Source organism: Leopardus geoffroyi, chromosome C2, assembly GCF_018350155.1.
Source record: "Leopardus geoffroyi isolate Oge1 chromosome C2, O.geoffroyi_Oge1_pat1.0, whole genome shotgun sequence".
Classification (NCBI taxonomy): domain Eukaryota; kingdom Metazoa; phylum Chordata; class Mammalia; order Carnivora; family Felidae; genus Leopardus; species Leopardus geoffroyi.
In genome coordinates, this window is record NC_059333.1 from 100969784 (window position 1) to 100984970 (window position 15187).

Genomic DNA, 15187 nt, shown 5'->3' on the forward strand with positions numbered 1-15187 from the left:
TCTTAAGTTCCTTTGGCAAAAATAATTAGTAACACTAACAATATCACTGGTCTCAAATTTAGATAAGACCTTCCAATGAGCACAAAATGATTTAATTTTCCTCTTGAATGTCTTCAGACATTTCAGAAAGAAGTGAAAAGAATTATTTTTCTTATTTCAAAGATGGAAAAATGAAATAAAGAATTGAAATGAATTCTGGGAGGGCACATTGTGATACAGCAGTAAAATAAAAAGTTTTATTGACAGAGTTGTGTGTTAACAGCTTATTAAGAATGAACTGCTCATTTTCCATCCTAGCTTCCTCCCTGTCTCTCTCTTCCCTCCCTTTTTTCACAGATCTTAAATGAATACCTACTATGTGAATACAGTGGGAATATCAAAATGATCTATCCATGATCTATGATTTCAAACTGATGACTTTGAAGATCAATCTTACAGTAAATTAAGTGTTATACTAACAGGTGTCAGTGAAGTACTATGACACATGTAGTAAAAACTGGCTAATTTTACGAGATGCTAGAAGAAGAGAAAGAGGCAAAGAATCAGAGAAGAGTGAGTAGAAGCCATGAAAAGAAGTTGATCCTCATTATTTGCTAAGTCCATATTTGCAAATTTGCCTGCTCACTAAAATTTATCTGTAATCCCAAAATCAATATGATGATTTTGTGGTCACCTAAGAACATGTGCAGAGTGACAAAAAATTAAGATGCTTAGCACCCATGTTTCCAGCCAAGGTCAAACAAAGTAATATTCTACCTTCTTGTTGTAACTCTCATACTGAAAACGTTTCCTTTTCAAGGTCTATTTAGAGCCACAATTTCTACATTTTGTTGGTGATTTGACTTTTTAAAATGTCCCCTAAGCATAATAGTGAAGCATCTTCTAATATACCTAAGTGCAAGAAGGCTTTGATGTACTTCTAGGGAAAATATGTATATTGATAAGCTTCATCCAGGGATAATTTATAGTCCTGTGTAAGTATATTAAATAAGGTATCTTTAAACAGAAACACATATAAAACAGGGTTATGTATTGATTAGTTAATGAAAATGTTATGAGCCAAGGCTCACAGGAAACTAACCCTGCATTTCCTCTGAGAACAACTGTTCAGTATTCACTAATTCAGTGTTTGCAAAGACATCATAGAATACAACTACTATGAATAACAAGAATCCACTGTGGAATCCCAGGCAATGATTAGAGAAGAAAAGAAAGGCATTCCCAACAAAGCAAATAATCTCTACAGATCTTTTAAGTATGAAAGAGTGATATATTCAAGGGAATTCAAGACACCACTTGGTTATTTTCTGTGGAGCTCACTTTTCTGTTAGTCTGGGAAAAAATGTCTCTCTTACGTGGATCCTGTAGTTTCTCTTTCCATAGATCTTTTCAAATTATATTATCGGTTATTTCTAGGTCTGATATGTTTAGTCTGATATGACACTCTTATCATGGGGACAATGAGTTAGACAAGGAATCAACATCCCAGGCAAAGAGAGCCAACTAACTACAGGTTCAACATGAGAAAGATAAATGATATTCCATATTCCATAGTAACTTACTGACCCAATCAACTCTTAGTCTCTTGGGAAAATTGAATGTAAGACCCTCAGAGAGGAAGTGACAAAACAGGGACAAAGTAAGAGAATTTAAGAATAAAGAAGTAACGTCGTGATCGTGGGGAGTCAAGAGAGTAGGGAATAACCACCTTCACTAACATAGTGCAATGTTAGAGTTCTGCTTTGTTTCTTCCAACAGTTGCTTGTCACAAACAAACATTACATTATATACTTACTTGATTTTCTTTTGCTAGAATTAAAATTTTAGACAGGAAATGCATCTATTTTATTCAGTGAAGTATTACCAGTGCCTAGAATAGAACCTGGCACATAGTTGGCACTCAGAATATATAAATTGAATAAATGCCTTTGAATGTTAGATAATGATAAATTCATATTGAAAATTAGAAGTCATGACACACTGGAATGAATATGACAATTTGTATTTCAATATTTTCTGTGATTTCTACTTAACATTAGTTGTATGAGTGAACTATTTTCATTAATTTCTTTTCTGCCTGTGTCTTCATTTAATGTAAATTATTCTAATGATATTTAAATTGTGACAGATGTGCCCTTAAGGAATGTATTGCCTAAGGATAAAGAATATATTCTAGACATTTTTAAATAAACATATCAACAAATCTGAGGAAATGTTTTATTATATATTTTTTTTTATTTTTAAAGTTTTTATTTAAATTCTAGTTGGTTAACATACAGTGTAACGATTAGTTTCAGGAATAGAATTTAGTGATTTATCACTTACATACAACACCCAGTGCTCATCATAAGTGCCCTCCTTAATACCTATCACCCACTTAACCCACCTCCCCTCCAGCAACCCCCAGTTTGTTCTCTATAGTTAAGAGTCTGGGGAAAAGTTTTAGTGTAATGTTTATCACAGTGTATGTATTAAAACCTAAAACCTTTCTATCAAAAAAGCATTTGAAAATAGGTATTATTTTATTGTATTGTAGCTTTAAAAAATATCTCTTTTTGGGGGGCCTGGGTGGCTCAGTTGGTTGAGCATCTGACTCTTGATTTCTGCTCAGGTCATGATCTCATGGTTTGTGGGTTGGATTCTCTCTCCCTCTCTCTCTGTCCCTCCCCTGTTCATTCTCTTTCTCTCAAAAGAAATAAATACATATAAAAAAATCTCTTTTTAAATTTAGTGTTAAGTTATATACATATAAACATTATGTACATAGATATATTCAATATAGATTATATTATATATCATAATAATGTATATTAGATAGGTAGATAGACATAATTTCAGAAATAAACAAAGGCTAAATATCTAAGACGTTCTACTAGTAAAATTTAATATTTCCATTTGATTTAATGAGTTGTAGGCTAAAATTTTGAAGATTAGTGATGATTTTGTTCAATTTAACAAATACAAATATAAATAATTACACAAAATTATAGTAATTTATAGTAGTTAGTCCTTTGCACAAAGATTATGAAATTAAGAAAAATGTATACTAACAACTTATCATATAAATCTATAATTGTGTGTGTTTCTGTGTGAGCCTTTATTGTATAAGGCCAAGAAGCTCCACCACATCATAGTAGTGATGTGGGAAACACAGGAAAAGGAAATGTGGATAAAATTAAATTTCTTTATAATCTGCAGCCCGTTGACAAATACTTGAGACAGGCAGAATATGACACTCCTCTAGGAACTCTTGAATGTCTTAATGTTAATACTTTGCTAAAAGGAAAACAACCCTAGCTTGACAACCGTTAGTGCCTCCAGAATCCTGTGAGTCTTCTTTAACATATGAAAGTCCTTTTGGAAAGTTCCTTTGTCTTGATCTCCCCCAATTCCAAAGCATATAATCAGTCATTCTTCACATCCCCAATGCAGTGCTTCCTATCCCCCTCTCCTCCACCCAGTCCTTGGGTCCTGCCCCAGTGCTATAATAAGAACACATTTTGTACTGAAAATGTCTCAAAAATTCTCTCTTGGCCAAACCTTAGCACTTGAATACCACATCAGTATTAATCAAGAAAATGAAAGGATATGCACTGAGTCTTCAGAGTTACAATTAAGGATGGGTTCTGTAATTTATGGTCCATCTGTTATTGGTGAAGATTGGCATCAATACACACATACATCAAAAATAAAAAGCTGGGCACCTGGGTGGCCCAATCAGTTAGGCATTCAACTCTTGATTTTGGCTCAAGGGATGATCTTGCAGTTTGTGAGATGGAGCCCCACATTGGGCTCTATGCTATAAGCACAGAACCTGCTTGGGATTCTCTCTCTCCCTCCCTCTCTGCCCCTCCCCTGACTGCACTGTCTCTCTCAAAATAAACTTAAAAAAAAAGAATTAAAGGCTGTATCTTTCAAAGATATCACAATATTCACAGTACAAGAACTTCTAAAAAGAAACATAGGTGCCATTGTCTACAGTCAAGAAACCATGTCTATTATTTTGCAGCACAGATGAGTGTTTTGTACATTTTTCAGTCTCAACACAGATTTTTTTCTCTCACTTTGCAAAATTGAAATGTCCATTGAGGAAATATTTTCTTGAAAGTATATATTTTCCACCAAAGTAATAAGCTCTTCTTTCCTGGTCACGGGAAGTGTGCTAGATGTTCTGGACTCTTCCCTTTAACACTGATTTCCGGTGGGAAGCAATTCTCTCTTTTGCCAGTTATTTATCAATGATTAATAAGTTAAAGGTCCTGAACTCCACTATAGTTGGACCATTTTAGGTCAGAACCAATCATTGTCATCAATTTGAGGAAATATACCTCAACTAAGAGCTGATTCACATTCATCGTTCAAAGAACTTCTCAGGATAGGCTTTACAGCATTTGGCAAGAATGGGGAATCCACAAGGAGCCTTTAATTTTTAAATTTATAATACATTTATTTTATGTGCATGTATGCATGAAATAGTCTTACTTATGACACATATAGAAAGAGAAAAACAATATGGAGTAATAATATACATTGCTCAGAACAGAAAATTAAGTTTGATGTATTCATAATGGGTTCACTATTTAAATCTCCTTTAACAAACAATTCTGCTTTTCCTAGATACTGGATTCCTTAAAAAAACCAAGCCAATAAGAAGTTTATTGGGGAAAATGTCACCTATTGCTTTAAAAAATAGTGAGCCAACAGACAAGAGTTCCAGATTTTATATATATATATATATATATATATATGAAGAAAAACCTTAAATAACAAAAATAATTATGTTATAAATAAATCATTTGAGTTTCAAAATTCAGTTTATGTAGCTAAATCTAAGGAAGATGAGATATCTCCAAGTAATATTTCATGCTTTAGTTTGAATAGTTATACTACCTTATTTTATTGGAACAGTGATTTTCTCGACTATAACACAATGTATTTTGCTTTACTGAGAAAAAAAGTCTACTAGTTATAATAATAAAATGTGAAACATATTTTTGATTGTGAAAAATATTTTTATTTCAGAGATGTCCAGTTATGAAAACACTTAGAATTAAAGACACGTAGTTTCATCAGTTTTAGGGGGAAGCTATGCCAAAATATTATACAAAGAGATAAATGCACTCCCCTACTAATAAAAAACAAACAAACAAGCAAGCCATAACCCATGTCAGAATGTATCTCAGAAAATAATTATTTTTTTCTGATTAAATTTTCAGAATACTTATATGTAAGCATAAAATATGGATAATGTATTTCAACAGAAAATCAAGATATTTGAAATAAAACTGGTATTAGTTTTATATGATAATTTTAAAAGAATAATTATTATTTAAATTTTTAAATCTTTAATCTTATTAAATTGCTATCTTTGGTGGTAATGAAAACTAGATGGTAAAGATAATTAAAGATAAAACAGTCAATATCCTGAACAATGATGAGGGACATATTTTAATAGTAGAGTATTGCAACATAAAAGAATCAACATTCAATTAACATTCAGATTCTTAACACAGCTTTAATGAAAATGGAAAGGAAGAAAACAATTCATTCTCCAAATAACATTATTCTATGGATATTGTAGTTCTCTTAATTTCCCCCCCCCCCCTCCGGAGTTGAGCAATCTCCATGATATGCTCATCAAATCAAACATTAATTTAATTTATTTCAGTGCACGTTATTTGCACAAATTTATTTCTTTTATTTGTTTTCATTTAGGTAGTGATTGTCTAATCAAAATATTTTGTATAAGTCTGAGTGTCTCTTAATAATCATCATGGAAATAGTCAATTATACCATTTATACCATAAAAAGTACATTATTTCTCAAAAAGTTATTTAAAGCTAGTTAGCATCATACAATAAGACTCATGGAGAATTACTTTAATAATTTTGCTACTAAATGAATGCATCAAAATCAGAAGTTAAATAATACTCACTTTGCTCATTGCAGAAAAGTTACAATAATACAAATCTGTAAGCAAACTGGTGTAATTAGATAGGAAGAAAGAGCTGGTAGAAAGGAAATGAGATATCTACACACTTCCTTTCTATGAAATATCTTAAGCTGACTTCAAAAGACTGAAGAAGGGAATGAAAGCAGTGTTAAATAAATATTGGTCCTGTTGATCCCCACTTACTCCCAATTATCCCCTTATCGAATCTTACTTTATTATAGCTATTAATGAAAAACATAAGAATTGACTTTGTTAGTACAACATTGTGTTAACAATTTTTTGTCACCCTCTTCCTTTTAGAAGAAACACCATTACCGATATAGAAAATTTCCAGTTGCAACTGTTTTTTAAATTTTGACTTGTGAAATTCATTTTTTAACTTGGTTTAAAAGATATTCATAACAAAATTGTGATTTTCTATGGTCAAGAAATGTTCTATAATTGTCTTGAGAACAGATATCAAATGTACTAAAAGAATAGCAAAATGTAACCAACCTTTACCTTCCTTTACCTTCTGTAAGTGCCCATAGTAAAGTAAGAACTCTAAGTGCTTATTACTCTTTCCTCCCCTCATATCATGCCTTTTTTTTCTATAAAAAATTTTTTTTTATTTATTATTGAGGCCAAGTGGCGAATAAGCTAGAAGATCAGAAGGTCCCTGAGGAAGGAGCAGACACTGGCACATGCAAGTCAACTTCCAGAAGGCACATTATCGTTCCTCAGATCCACCACACAGATCCAAAGAGGTCTTCATGCAGTGGTGGAACTTTTAAGTCATAGAGCACTGAGAAGTATAGGGAAGACAATATAGCATCCTGAATAGGCTTGGCCTATGGAGGAGCAGAAGAATTCCATTCTCTACGGTATCAGAGTTCCTGCAGTGCCTACTTATGCACAGAGAGCAGGCTGTGGGCAAAAGTAGCTGTGCTGGCCTTATGACACTGTGATGCATTTGTAGCTTACTGTGATCTCAAACACTTGTCCTTGTAATGATAGGAAAATTGACAAGGACTGTTTCCATGGAAAGGCAGAAACCAGGGATGAGTTGGGGCCTGTTGATGACTTGGCATGGGCAATGGTCTCATTGTAGGTAAAGTCTGTAATATTAATAACAGTTTAACATATTTATTAGTTTGGGTTTGCAAACCAGGTGAAAAATTCCAACACCTGGTCTAAAATAATATATATGTCATCACTTTGGAAGCAAAAGAAACTTGAGAAAAATCCTTTCAACTTTCTATGGTGCCCCATTTTCATTTACTTTTTTGAAAATATTTGATTTGCAAGGGATAAAATGCATGAATTGGGTTTTAGTTTATAGCCTAGAACACAGGGTGAGGGAGTGAGACTTAGCCTGGGGTTAAAAGCAAGAAAAGCAAAGTCAAAAGAAAAACGAAAAGCAAAACAAAGAAAGCAAACCAAAAAGCTTGTCATTTTTTTTTGTCACTAGCCCAAGGAAAGTGTGTATAGCTTGTCAATCTAAATTCAAGTGTTGTCTGTCTAACGTAGGTAGATCTCCCCATTCCTACAAGATTCAAACTCAAAAGATTGATAGTTCTCTAGTATCATTGTTGTTATTACTTTAGAAATATACTTCTTGTATGCATTTTTGCATGAGAACTTTGGGGAATAAATCCTGAATAACATTTGAAAGGTGGAGAGAAAAACAAAATTGGAAGTTCCTACAAAGAGAGAAAAGTTCTCCCATCAAGTCCTAAGATTGCATTCTCCCATTATCACGTTCAGGGTATTGACCTTTGATACTTTACTATCAAGCTATGGATATTAGTGGATATCTAGCAAATATGAAGTAGATGTTAATCTGCTAGAATTATAAGGAGGTATGGACAGCTTCAGAGATATCCTGGTTCAAGGTCACCAATCTTTATTTCTACATTCTCTTATTAGCATTGTTTTCAGGAAACTCTCTGCATCATCACCAGCAAGATTTATACTGGTTTATGCCTCTATTGCCTTTACAGCTTCTTTTCTGAAAAATAATAGTTTGGCAAAAGTTTCAGAAATACAGCTTGGTCCACCTGGTTTCAAGTGTCCACCAATGAACCAATTATCATTGGTGAAGTTCAGAGTAATAATCAGCCAGACATGGGCAACAGACTGCCTTTTGGTCCGAAATAGCAATGAAAAAAAATTTCAAATCTAACATAGATTAATTATGCTTGTATACATTCCCTTAATAAGGGTAAGGGATTATGGTAAATTTCATCTTTCCATACAGAGAGATACAGAGAAAAAAATTTTGGAAACTATGCCAAGTAAGTGTTATAAATTCTTGACCAAAAGAAGAAATGCAATATTGAGACCGTTTTTCTGTATCTAAAGAATTTCCAGTCCTTCCTGTCTTGTCTCAGCTTCATCCAACATTGGAATCTGATAGAGCAGAATGACTATGACCAAGTAGTAAATGATATGGCACACAGCAAAGAAAATGGAGTGGTTAAAGGGATTGAGGGACTATCAGGGGGAAAATAAGGGACAAAGGGATTCTAAATAGAAATTCCCCTGCCAGTTACAAGAGGTGGTCTTTTGGTAATGCCTAAAGAGATGTGTAATATTTAAGAAAGCTGGATCTGGAAGCAAGCTTCTTGAGTTCAAGTTCCAATTTTGCCACTCATCATCTCTGCAACTTTGGATAACTTAACTTCTTTTGACTTTGGTTTCCTTACCTGCAAATGGAGCCTCTACTTTGTTTGATCACTGTGAGCGATAATTGTGGTAAAAGATAAAATGCTTTAAGAACAGTTTCTAGCTTTCTATTAATCAGAGAAGGTTGATTTCTTAACAATTCCAAAATTCCAATGGCTATCAGTAACTTAACAGTTAAAGTTTATTTCTCAATTTTACTTCAATTCGATGCAGATGGAGTAAGTGACTTCGAGAAAGTGGCTCTGTACCTCATAGGACTCACTGACTCAGGGTTTTTCTACTGTCTTGCCTTTCCCACCTCAGTGTCATGAAAATCCACATGCAGATGAGGAAAAAGACTGAACACAGCACAAGACATTTTTTACAGGTTATCTGGCATTACCCACTTTAATTCTAGTTAGATTCCATTTGCCAGACCCAGGAAAAGGTGGCATTAACTTTAAGGGAGGCAGAAAAACCATGTCTTGCTGTGAGTGTTGAAGGAAGAAGAAAACACAATATTGATTCTTACTTGCAGGCTCAGCCACACCCATTACCAGTCCTTTATAAATATTATTTTTTTTCTGTTAGAACCAAGGTCTTAAGATCATTCATTTGAATATGACCCATGACCAACTTTTACCATCTGTAGACTATACATGGCCTTAAACTTTCAAATCAAGTCTGGAAATTAAGAACAATTTTGCATGTTCTGGATTTCTTGATTTGACTGTGTAACAGTAAAGATAAATGTTTATGAATTACTGCCCATATCTTATACCTGTATGGGTTGAATAGAGGAAATATACTTAAGATTGTGTGGCAGCTAATAAGGAAAACAAACATTCAGATTTCAGAGAGTGCTAAGTCTGAGTATAAAAATATGGAGATCTTGAATAATGGTAGCAGTGTGTGCAGGCAGAAGTAATCTCTACTAAATGAAATATAGAGTAGAGAAAAAAGAGACCCTATGAAGCCTTGATAATGAGCATCTGTGTATTTATAAACCATTTAATAAAACTCTGCTACTAGTTAGTGCTAAGGATTTTTATTGAGAGCATTCACTGACTTTGATCTAGTAATCGAGAGAAAATGTCTTTCACAGATGCACATAAGGGAAGGGAAGCAAAAATAATATAAAAACAGGGAGGGGGACAAAACATAAGAGACTCTTAAATATAGAGAACAAATAATTCCAGGGTTACTAGAGGACTTGTGGGAGGGGGGATGGGCTAAATGGGTAAGGGGCATTAAGGAATCTACTCCTGAAATCATTGTTGCACTATATGCTAACTAATTTGGATGTAATTAAAAACATTAAATTAAAAAAAATTTTTTAAATATTTAAAAAATTTGCATTGAGGGGCGCCATGCTCAGTTAATTGAGCATCTGACTCTTGATTTTGGGTCAGGTCATGATCCCAGTGTCGCTGAGAAATGAGCCTGCTTAGGATTCTCTCTCTCTCTGTCTCTCTCTCTCCCTCTCTTCCGCTGCCCCCTCCCCCACTCATGCTCTTTCTCTCTCTCTCTCAAATAAAAAAAAAATGCATTGAAATTTTAAAGCACGAATGTAAGTAATTTTAACAATCCAAAGTGTAGAGAATATTTCAAATAGAGTTTGTTTGGACACACTCTACTGGTATTTATATGGAAAGTCTGTATTTTACATTATTAATAATAAGTATGGCCTCTATGGTATTTATCCTCTCTGCCCTGTCTTCTAAACCCATATTTTTTGCAAGGAGTAGTATTGGCTGATCAAGTGCAAATTCACAGATTTTGCCACATTTTCAAGAATGTAACCTTAATAAGGCTGGATTGGGCAAAAGTCTACTTTAAGTTATTTTCATTTGTTTCTTCTCTTTGGCTATTGTGATATGGATCTGTCTCATTACGTAAGAATGAACCTATGTAAGACTTGGATTTAGGCTTGCATAGAAGTGAGCAATGTAGGCTGTTTTCTTTGAGTGTCAGTTAAATAAGATTAAGTTATGCTGTTTTAAAACTAATGAAAAAATACAGAATAGTTTTGTCATTTATGTTCACTCCAGGACCCAAGCTAAAATAGGAATTGTCTCTTAAACACTGTCAATCTTGGGGCACCTGGGTGGTTCAGTCAGTTAAGCGTCTGACTTCTGCTCAGGTCATGATCTTGCAGTTCCTGAGTCCGAGCCCCTCATGGGGCTCTGTGCTGATAGCTCAGAAACTGGAGCCTGCTTTGATTCTTTGTCTCCCTCTCTCCCTCTCCCCTGCTCACACTCTGTCTCTCTCTCTCTCTCAAAAATAAACATTTTAAACAATTAAAAAACAAAACCATTCTCAATCTTGAGAAAAGAAAGGAGACTCTGGCAAGCTATGTGTTGGCCTTTAACATTTCTGCATTGAAGTAATATAGGTCATCCCTGCTTACCTTTTCTTAACGAAAGCAAGTTACATGTCCAAGCTTGATAGTAAAGGGTGGATAAAATCTTCCTTTAAAATGGTGAAGAAGGGGCACCTAGGTAGTTCAGTCAGTTGAGCGTCCGACTTCAGCTTAGGTTATGATCTCACGGTTCGTGGGTTCAAGCCCCGCACTGGGCTCTGTGCTGACAGCTCAGAGCTTGGAGCCTGCTTCAGATTCTGCATCTCCCTCTCTCTGCCTCTCCCCAGCTCGCACTCTGTCTCTCAAAAATAAATAAAAAATGTTAAGCAATAAATAAATAAATAAATAAATAATAAAATGGTGAGGAAAATGATTTTGAACAATATAATCAGGACATCAGCAAGATGGTGAAATTGGAGGGCCCATTTTCATATGTCCCATAGCAACAATAATTTGGCAGCCACCCACAGATAAAGGTGGCTTGTGGGATCTTTGGGATCCAAGTAGGAAGTTATGAAGCCCTGATGGAGCTCAAGACTGAGGAGGGCTGTTTTAAGAAAGCAGACCTATGCCCAAGTGGCAAGCTCACTAATGGTGGTTGGAGCTACAGACCCAGAGGCAGCCCTATCTACCTATAGAGTTGGCTATAGTCCCATATGGCCTTGGTCTTACTACCACCACTATCTGTCATGGAACTCAGGAGATGTCATGTCTTTTAGTGCTTTGAGTAATATGCCTGCTGACCTCGGTCATCTCTTGGATCCTGAAGCAACTGTGAGCCAACATGAAGAGCCATTGCCTTAGTGTCTCTCCTTTTATTTCCTTTATTTATTTCTTTATTAATTATTATTATTATCATTATTATATATAGAGAGATAAAGAGCAAGGGAAAGGGGCAGAGGGAGAGAGAGACAGAATCCTAAGAAGGTTCCATGCCCAGCATGGAGCCCCATGCTGGGCTCGATCCCACAACCCTGGTATCATGACCTGAGCTGAAATTAAGGGTGGGATGCACAACAGACTGAGTCACCCAGGTGTCCCCAGTCTCTTTTTAATTCAACCATTTTGTGCAATAAAAAAGTTTTATTGAGCACAAGCTTAATTGACTCAAACATCTTTTCCATGAATTAAATTGGCTTTCCTTGCTCAAATATCTCAGTTTTATCTGTTACAGGATAGAGTGAAGAATCTTCCATATTCCAACTTTGTATATTTCTGTAATTTTTAGAATCCTTTTAATTTTCTTTTATCTTATTTTCCTTTTATTCTCTCTTGCAATTATTTTCTGAGTTCATTTCTTTCTTGTAATACCTTGTCAAATGACACCCATAGCAACTTAGAAGTACTCTTTACATCTTATTTCCCAGCTTCCTCAACTATAGGTCAAAGCTCATTCAAGAATGTCACCTGCCTTCCAAGTTATCACAAGTGATACTTTTTATAAAATGTTTCACCACAAAATAATATAAATTACTACCCTTCCAGCCTCCAATCAGTTTCTTCATCATCCCATATGAAGCCTAAAGCCAAAGATGTATATATGTTTATTATGGACCACTGTCTGTACTAATTAGTACACATATATAATAAACTTATACTTTTTTATAATACATAGGCTCCCCCAGACTACGTAAAAACAGTTTTTACATAGTCCTACATAAAACTATAATTCTATACATGGCCGGCTTGTATTTTTGTTTGTTTATTTGTTTTTCACAGTCATATGTCTCTCAGAGTTCATGAACACCAGGTGGTCAATGACATGGCTTAATATGATCTTAGTCCCAAACCAGAATTCCCAAGCAGATTCAGATGCCAGTGAATTCTGTCAATGACTCTTGAGGGAATATTTAAATCGGTAGATATAATAAAGAAAAACAAATGCAGTTTGAAAAACAATCACTCACTTTGATCTTGAAACCTTAAAATTAATGTTGGAAATATTTTAATTTCATTTTTAAATTGAGGTATTAATTTTGACAGAATAATTTAAAAACCTTATGTGAAATATTTTTAGTTTCAAATGCACTTAATTTGTGTCCTAGCTACTTATTAAAATGACACTATGGCCCTACATTTTCCTCTTTTGATACTTGGTAGAAAATGTTTACCTTATCTATTTTCATCGTGTCCAGTGACAGAAGAAAAATACTAGTATTAACTAAAACTTAATTTTGTCAGGATTCCTAGAGTTAGGTATCATTATTACCATTCTAGTTGGACAGATGAATAAATCAAAGTACAGAATGTTTCAGTATCTTGTATATGGATAAGGAAGATAATTCTTTGTCTCCAGAATTCTGGAGGCAAACTCTTAACTAATCTGTTGCATTGGACTATCTTTTAATATATAATATTAAATACCTATTATTTTTTATAATCATTAGAAAACTAGATAAATATTACTACAGGTGACTATCACACATAGTCAATAGATATTAAATTTTATATCAACTAAATAGTTCAACATTTAACTGTATAACTCAATTCTCGTTTAATAAATGTACATTACACAAGTGGATGAAACAGTGATTACATTCTAAGCCAGAAAATACATTGAGCATGTTTAACATTTTTTAATTTAATAGATAATAAATATCCTTTTATGTTGAGAATAACTTTTTTGTCAATATGTTGCTTGTTTGCATTAAGATAAAGGAGCCATTTAAAAAATGAAAAATAGAATTTGTTCTGAGTGAGAAAAATAACTGAAAAATACTATTGTTTTAAAATTAATTTAAAGGTGTTTTGGAATTTCCATAGCTAATAGCTTCAAAATAGTTATATATCCTTTTTTTTTTTGTCTTCTGAGGATTTAATTCTTTAACTAAATTTATTGTCTTGTTTTTTTTTTTACAAGTCTCATCTAGTTATCTGACTGATAATGGCTTTTCTTCAGATTGAGAAGTATCTGTGGGTGGCAACAGCGAATAGGAGGTTGATATGAGGACCTAAAAGACTTGAAGAGACTCTGCTTTGTTTTGAATCATTCATATGTGGTGCCACACTATTCAGAAATTAATGTTATTCCATAAATGAATAATGATTTAAATGTACTCAGTAATTGTAAATGCACAAGCATTTTTCCTGTCATATAATAATAAAAAAAATGATGTGGCTTTGGCTAGTCTTGGGTTCTTTTTTAAAGTTATTCAAAATAGGTACCAACAAAGAAACAAAAAACCTATTTCTAATATACAATACATCATGCAGATTAAATGGAAATACTCATATTTTCCAAACCTGATGTCCTGAGATTATTAAAAAGAACATTTTTAATATTAGGGTCTGTAAAAATGTTTGTCTCTGGGAAAGACCACTGTTAAATATGATGAAATTGATTATGTTAAATGTAATATGTTATTCATACAATAAATTATTTTAAAGGCGCAAAATTAGTCTTTTCCATTGTTCAATAAAAGACAAAAAGGCAAATGGAAAGTCAAATCTCAATTAAGTGCAATTTAAGAGAGAAACATGATGCAGATGCTGTGATATTGACATTTATTTATCAAACATTTATGCAATATCTATTTTTTGCCAGTCCATACACTGTATTGATAATACAGAAATAAAATCATCATCATCATCATTGTCATCATCACTGTCATCATCATCTATCATTGAGGAATTTATCAGAGGGTGTGACAAATTTAAAAACATGGTACAACGAGATATGCACCATGATAAAGGTGTATGTAAGCTACCACATGAGCATACAGGAGCTATGACTAGCCTAAGTTTTGGAGGTAAAGGAGCTGTTGGACTATTGTAACTTTGTATGTGCATGTTAATCCATCTAATCTTCTGATTTATTTAAATATGTCCATCTCTACCACATATGGTTCTTAGGAGACTGTCAGTTACTGTATTGCTTTACCACCAGGAGTAAGCCAATAATTTAAGAGTGCCAAGAAGCATCTTCAACTCTAAGGCCATTCTATTTGGGTCTGGGATTGTCAGGCCTATCTGACTCTTCCCTGGCATTGTGATTGAGACACAGTCACTGGGAAAGAACTGACATTACTAAGCCAGGATGATGTAAATGTAGGTTTGCCAGCAGCTGTATTGTCCATGCTAGGAGAAGAATGAAACCAAACAAGCCAGAGAAGACAAGAGGTTCAGAGGAGGAAGCTTCTGATGACAATTTTAATTCCCTAAATTAATTCATGGAAGTAACCAGGCAGAAGCGAGCTGTGCCAAAAAATTAGAGACAAGTTTCTTAA

General features: G+C 34.0%; 1 long non-coding RNA gene across 1 annotated transcript; it reads left to right on the plus strand.

Moving 5' to 3' along the window:
• The first annotated feature begins 303 nt into the window (after positions 1-303).
• On the plus strand, positions 304-14082 carry LOC123576158. Its single transcript, XR_006701195.1, has 2 exons — positions 304-552; positions 13822-14082. It is a non-coding gene; the product is annotated as an uncharacterized LOC123576158 (long non-coding RNA).
• Positions 14083-15187: the final 1105 nt, after the last annotated feature.